Source organism: Brachyistius frenatus, unplaced genomic scaffold, assembly GCF_029030835.1.
Source record: "Brachyistius frenatus isolate BFR_SWC_R1_liver_20210118 unplaced genomic scaffold, ASM2903083v1 Contig_815, whole genome shotgun sequence".
In the NCBI taxonomy this organism is placed as follows: Eukaryota; Metazoa; Chordata; class Actinopteri; family Embiotocidae; genus Brachyistius; species Brachyistius frenatus.
The window spans coordinates 1-8,339 of NW_027211414.1; the positions used below are offsets into that span (position 1 = coordinate 1).

General features: G+C 27.1%; 1 long non-coding RNA gene across 1 annotated transcript; it reads right to left on the reverse strand.

Moving 5' to 3' along the window:
* Positions 1-6,089: 6,089 nt before the first annotated feature.
* On the reverse strand, positions 6,090-8,339 carry LOC138615243 (uncharacterized). Its single transcript, XR_011310490.1, has 3 exons — positions 8,297-8,339; positions 8,104-8,172; positions 6,090-7,521 (listed from the first exon to the last, which is right to left on the reverse strand). It is a non-coding gene; the product is annotated as an uncharacterized lncRNA (long non-coding RNA).

Consider the following 8,339-nt stretch of genomic DNA (forward strand, 5'->3'; position numbering starts at 1 on the left):
TTATAATGATTCATCATTGTTTTATATCTGATTATAATGATTCATCATTGTTTTATATCTGATTATAATGATTCATCATTGTTTTATATCTGATTATAATGATTCATCATTGTTTTATATCTGATTATAATGATTCATCATTGTTTTATATCTGATTATAATGATTCATCATTGTTTTATATCTGATTATAATGATTCATCATTGTTTTATATCTGATTATAATGATTCATCATTGTTTTATATCTGATTATAATGATTCATCATTGTTTTATATCTGATTATAATGATTCATCATTGTTTTATATCTGATTATAATGATTCATCATTGTTTTATATCTGATTATAATGATTCATCATTGTTTTATATCTGATTATAATGATTCATCATTGTTTTATATCTGATTATAATGATTCATCATTGTTTTATATCTGATTATAATGATTCATCATTGTTATAATATCATTATAATCAGATATAAAACAATGATGAATCATTATAATCAGATATAAAACAATGATGAATCATTATAATCAGATATAAAACAATGATGAATCATTATAATCAGATATAAAACAATGATGAATCATTATAATCAGATATAAAACAATGATGAATCATTATAATCAGATATAAAACAATGATGAATCATTATAATCAGATATAAAACAATGATGAATCATTATAATCAGATATAAAACAATGAATCATTATAATCAGATATAAAACAATGATGAATCATTATAATCAGATATAAAACAATGATGAATCATTATAATCAGATATAAAACAATGATGAATCATTATAATCAGATATAAAACAATGATGAATCATTATAATCAGATATAAAACAATGATGAATCATTATAATCAGATATAAAACAATGATGAATCATTATAATCAGATATAAAACAATGATGAATCATTATAATCAGATATAAAACAATGATGAATCATTATAATCAGATATAAAACAATGATGAATCATTATAATCAGATATAAAACAATGATGAATCACAATCAGATATAAAAAAAAGATTCATAATAACATAAAACTACGTTGAATCATTATATTCAGATATAAAACAATATTGAATCATTACAATCAGATATAAAACATAATGATGAATCATTATAATCAGATATAAAACAATGATGAATCATTATAATCAGATATAAAACAATGATGAATCATTATAATCAGATATAAAACAATGATGAATCATTATAATCAGATATAAAACAATGATGAATCATTATAATCAGATATAAAACAATGATGAATCATTATAATCAGATATAAAACAATGATGAATCATTATAATCAGATATAAAACAATGATGAATCATTATAATCAGATATAAAACAATGATGAATCATTATAATCAGATATAAAACAATGATGAATCATTATAATCAGATATAAAACAATGATGAATCATTATAATCAGATATAAAACAATGATGAATCATTATAATCAGATATAAAACAATGATGAATCATTATAATCAGATATAAAACAATGATGAATCATTATAATCAGATATAAAACAATGATGAATCATTATAATCAGATATAAAACAATGATGAATCATTATAATCAGATATAAAACAATGATGAATCATTATAATCAGATATAAAACAATGATGAATCATTATAATCAGATATAAAACAATGATGAATCATTATAATCAGATATAAAACAATGATGAATCATTATAATCAGATATAAAACAATGATGAATCATTATAATCAGATATAAAACAATGATGAATCATTATAATCAGATATAAAACAATGATGAATCATTATAATCAGATATAAAACAATGATGAATCATTATAATCAGATATAAAACAATGATGAATCATTATAATCAGATATAAAACAATGATGAATCATTATAATCAGATATAAAACAATGATGAATCATTATAATCAGATATAAAACAATGATGAATCATTATGAAAAGATATAAAACAATGATGAATCATTATAATCAGATATAAAACAATGATGAATCATTATAATCAGATATAAAACAATGATGAATCATTATAATCAGATATAAAACAATGATGAATCATTATAATCAGATATAAAACAATGATGAATCATTATAATCAGATATAAAACAATGATGAATCATTATAATCAGATATAAAACAATGATGAATCATTATAATCAGATATAAAACAATGATGAATCATTATAATCAGATATAAAACAATGATGAATCATTATAATCAGATATAAAACAATGATGAATCATTATAATCAGATATAAAACAATGATGAATCATTATAATCAGATATAAAACAATGATGAATCATTATAATCAGATATAAAACAATGATGAATCATTATAATCAGATATAAAACAATGATGAATCATTATAATCAGATATAAAACAATGATGAATCATTATAATCAGATATAAAACAATGATGAATCATTATAATCAGATATAAAACAATGATGAATCATTATAATCAGATATAAAACAATGATGAATCATTATAATCAGATATAAAACAATGATGAATCATTATAAAACAATGATGAATCATTAAACAATGATGAATCATTATAATCAGATATAAAACAATGATGAATCATTATAATCAGATATAAAACAATGATGAATCATTATAATCAGATATAAAACAATGATGAATCATTATAATCAGATATAAAACAATGATGAATCATTATAATCAGATATAAAACAATGATGAATCATTATAATCAGATATAAAACAATGATGAATCATTATAATCAGATATAAAACAATGATGAATCATTATAATCAGATATAAAACAATGATGAATCATTATAATCAGATATAAAACAATGATGAATCATTATAATCAGATATAAAACAATGATGAATCATTATAATCAGATATAAAACAATGATGAATCATTATAATCAGATATAAAACAATGATGAATCATTATAATCAGATATAAAACAATGATAAATCATTATAATCAGATATAAAACAATGATGAAATGATATAAATCAGAGATATAAAACAATGATGAATCATGAAATGATATAAAACAATGATGAATCATTATAATCAGATATAAAACAATGATGAATCATTATAATCAGAAATAAAACAATGATGAATCATTATAATCAGATATAAAACAATGATGAATCATTATAATCAGATATAAAACAATGATGAATCATTATAATCAGATATAAAACAATGATGAATCATTATAATCAGATATAAAACAATGATGAATCATTATAATCAGATATAAAACAATGATGAATCATTATAATCAGATATAAAACAATGATGAATCATTATAATCAGATATAAAACAATGATGAATCATATAATCAATATAAAACAATGATGAATCATTATAATCAGATATAAAACAATGATGAATCATTATAATCAGATATAAAACAATGATGAATCATTATAATCAGATATAAAACAATGATGAATCATTATAATCAGATATAAAACAATGATGAATCATTATAATCAGATATAAAACAATGATGAATCATTATAATCAGATATAAAACAATGATGAATCATTATAATCAGATATAAAACAATGATGAATCATTATAATCAGATATAAAACAATGATGAATCATTATAATCAGATATAAAACAATGATGAATCATTATAATCAGATATAAAACAATGATGAATCATTATAATCAGATATAAAACAATGATGAATCATTATAATCAGACAATGATGAATCATTATAATAAAAAAACAATGATGAATCATTATAATCAGATATAAAACAATGATGAATCATTATAATCAGATATAAAACAATGATGAATCATTATAATCAGATATAAAACAATGATGAATCATTATAATCAGATATAAAACAATGATGAATCATTATAATCAGATATAAAACAATGATGAATCATTATAATCAGATATAAAACAATGATGAATCATTATAATCAGATATAAAACAATGATGAATCATAATCAGGTATAAAACAATGATGAATCATTATAATCAGATATAAAACAATGATGAATCATTATAATCAGATATAAAACAATGATGAATCATTATAATCAGATATAAAACAATGATGAATCATTATAATCAGATATAAAACAATGATGAATCATTATAATCAGATATAAAACAATGATGAATCATTATAATCAGATATAAAACAATGATGAATCATTATAATCAGATATAAAACAATGATGAATCATTATAATCAGATATAAAACAATGATGAATCATTATAATCAGATATAAAACAATGATGAATCATTATAATCAGATATAAAACAATGATGAATCATTATAATCAGATATAAAACAATGATGAATCATTATAATCAGATATAAAACAATGATGAATCATTATAATCAGATATAAAACAATGATGAATCATTATAATCAGATATAAAACAATGATGAATCATTATAATCAGATATAAAACAATGATGAATCATTATAATCAGATATAAAACAATGATGAATCATTATAATCAGATATAAAACAATGATGAATCATTATAATCAGATATAAAACAATGATGAATCATTATAATCAGATATAAAACAATGATGAATCATTATAATCAGATATAAAACAATGATGAATCATTATAATCAGATATAAAACAATGATGAATCATTATAATCAGATATAAAACAATGATGAATCATTATAATCAGATATAAAACAATGATGAATCATTATAATCAGATATAAAACAATGATGAATCATTATAATCAGATATAAAACAATGATGAATCATTATAATCAGATATAAAACAATGATGAATCATTATAATCAGATATAAAACAATGATGAATCATTATAATCAGATATAAAACAATGATGAATCATTATAATCAGATATAAAACAATGATGAATCATTATAATCAGATATAAAACAATGATGAATCATTATAATCAGATATAAAACAATGATGAATCATTATAATCAGATATAAAACAATGATGAATCATTATAATCAGATATAAAACAATGATGAATCATTATAATCAGATATAAAACAATGATGAATCATTATAATCAGATATAAAACAATGATGAATCATTATAATCAGATAAACAATGATGAATCATTATAATCAGATATAAAACAATGATGAATCATTATAATCAGATATAAAACAATGATGAATCATTATAATCAGATATAAAACAATGATGAATCATTATAATCAGATATAAAACAATGATGAATCATTATAATCAGATATAAAACAATGATGAATCATTATAATCAGATATAAAACAATGATGAATCATTATAATCAGATATAAAACAATGATGAATCATTATAATCAGATATAAAACAATGATGAATCATTATAAACAGATAATAAAACAATGATGAATCATTATAATCAGATATAAAACAATGGATGAATCATTACAATCAAGATATAAAACAATGATGACATCATTATAATCAGATATAAAACAATGATGAATCATTATAATCAGATATAAAACAATGATGAATCACAATCAGATATAATAGTCATGAATAGCACAGCTGCAGCCACAGTTAAAGTCCTGACAGACCAATCTCACCGTTTCTACCCGGAAAAAACAACTTCTGTTCATGTGGCTCTTAAATTACACGAGGGATGTTTGTCAACTCTCCGTCTTTAGGAAAGTGAAAATAGTTTATATTGTTTCACCATCAGACCAAGAAAATGTTAAAATGAATTAAAACTGCAAGCAGTGATGTACGGGCCCTCACACTCCGGCGCACCGCCTCCCCGAAGCCGTCTCCCCGACGTGCAGCGCGAGGGACCACCTATACCTGCTTAAAGTTGCTATTTTTGTCTCATTTCCTGTCTCCAGCAGGGGGCGCTGGCGAGGCTTTTGGCCACGCCCACTCACAAAACACATATCAGATGTATTGTCTCACCACGCCGGATGTATGTGACACGTTTCGTGAGGTTTCAAGCATCCTTTGACCTTAAACATCAACTTTCTGTGTCACGGCGAGACATCCAACTTTGCCGCATCGTCATGGCGACGCCCATTGACAAAGTCGAACGAATGTCTCAATATATCATCAACTACATGTTTAGGTTATTGTGACCCGACTTTACGTTCATGGGATCAACCAGCTCGACGTAGAATGTGAAAGTATGAAAAGTGTCATTTCCGGTGGCCAACAGGGGGCGCTATGACTATGAGCGAATATTCCCCCACAGGGGTCTTCAGGGCGGGGCTGTTATCATACCTGTGATGTTTGGAGAAGGTCGGTCCATGTACATAAGATTTAAAGCAACTCGTAGTTTCATGGTGAGACGCTCAAAATGGCCGCCTCTAACGGGCACACACATCGACGAAAATTAATTATTTTGATAAGATTTAATCCCAAACATGTTTTCTATCCAGAGAACCTAAATTCAAGTCGGTCGGACAAAATCCCTCGGAGGAGTTCAACAAAGTACAACGTGTCAGAGTCGCCCAAAATGGGGACCAAATTCAAAATGGTGGACTTCCTGTCGAGTTGACGTAACGGTGCAATGTAACTTTTTTGTGCGTCTAGGTGTGATACACGTGTCCACCGGATTTGGTGAATTTAGGTAAATGTGGCCGCCGGGGCATCTCTTTAGGGGGCGCTCTCGAGCCATTTGGCCACGCCCACTCGCAACTCCACTAGAATCCGAAATTTTTCGCCGGGAGACAAATGTGTTTCCACTTTCATGAGTTTTAGAATATGATAAAGCCTCCAAAAAGGAAAATCACTTTTCGTAAGGATAAGAATATTTTTACGAAAAACAATAGGGCTTTCACACCGATACTCGGGCCCTAATTAAATAAATGTCCCTCGACATTGCCTCCATGCAGAGTCAACATGAGATACAGTGGTTCAACTCATTCAGGACAAATCAAACTTTGTGTGCACTCTCCCTCACAGGAGTCAGCTGACCAACTATAACTGCAATCAATGGAAGTTAATATTCAACGATCAATGAGGCAACACAAAAGTTCTGCTGGATGTTAAAGAGAAATCAGGAGAAGGACAAAATCTGGACCCACATGGTGCGACTTAAGTTTCACACCTGCTGGTGAAACATTCCCTCCAGCAGCAGGTTCATTGTGGGAGGAGCTACAAATCCACATGTCTAACATGTGAATGTAGGAGAGAAGAGCCAGTCTGATCTTTACAGGAACGACCGGCTGATGGAAATAAAGAGAAACCACGAGCAGATGGAAGAACACCATCCAGACTACTTCCACAGCTCCACGCTGCCACTGGATGGAGGCCAAGCAGGGAGACTAACATGTGTCATACATGCAGGGAACTACATGCATGTTCAGAGCTGCTGGAGCCTCACCTTCAGGTCGCGGTACACCACATCACGAGAATGGAGGTACTCCAGCGCCGACACAATCTCAGCGCCGTAGAACCGAGCTCGGTCCTCGGTGAACACTCGCTCTCTGGACAGGTGGAAGAAGAGCTGGAGGAGCACCAGCAGGTGGAGTCAGACACTGTTAACACTTCTATTAACTCTATTAACACTTCTAATAACTCTATTAACACTTATATTAACTCTATAAATACTTATATTAACACTTATATTAACTATATTAATACTTATATTAACTCTATTAACACTATTAATACTTATTATTAACTATATTCATACCTCTATTATCTACCATAACTACATTAACACTCCTATTAACGCTATTAATACGCATATTAAATATTAACACTATTATCACTTATATTAACTCTATTAACATTTCTGATACCTCTTTAACACGTCTATTCACTCTATTAACTCTATTAACACTTCTATTAACACTTCTATTAACACTTCTATTAACTCTATTAATAATTCTATTAACTATTAATACTTCTATTAACTATTAATAATTATATTAACTATGTTAAGACTTCTATTAACTATAATAACACTTATATTAACTCTAATAACACTTCTATTAACTATATTAATTGCTGCTGAAGGCCTGTGTCTGTGTGCATCATACATCAGTGTATGACCACCTGACTGATGTGTACATGTCAGTCTCACCTCGCCTCCATTGGCGTATTCCATGACGAAACAGAGCCGGTCGTGGGTTTGGAAGGCGTATTTCAGCGTCTGCAGACAAACATCACAACATACAAACAATAAATATCGACAGTGAAGGAAATCATTATTTGATGTGTTGCCGTTTTGTAAGATTTTAAAGGTGTGCATTGATCTGGTGGTTCGGTGTTCTCACCGTGAGGAAGGGATGTCTGGTGTTCTGGAGCACTCTGCTCTCC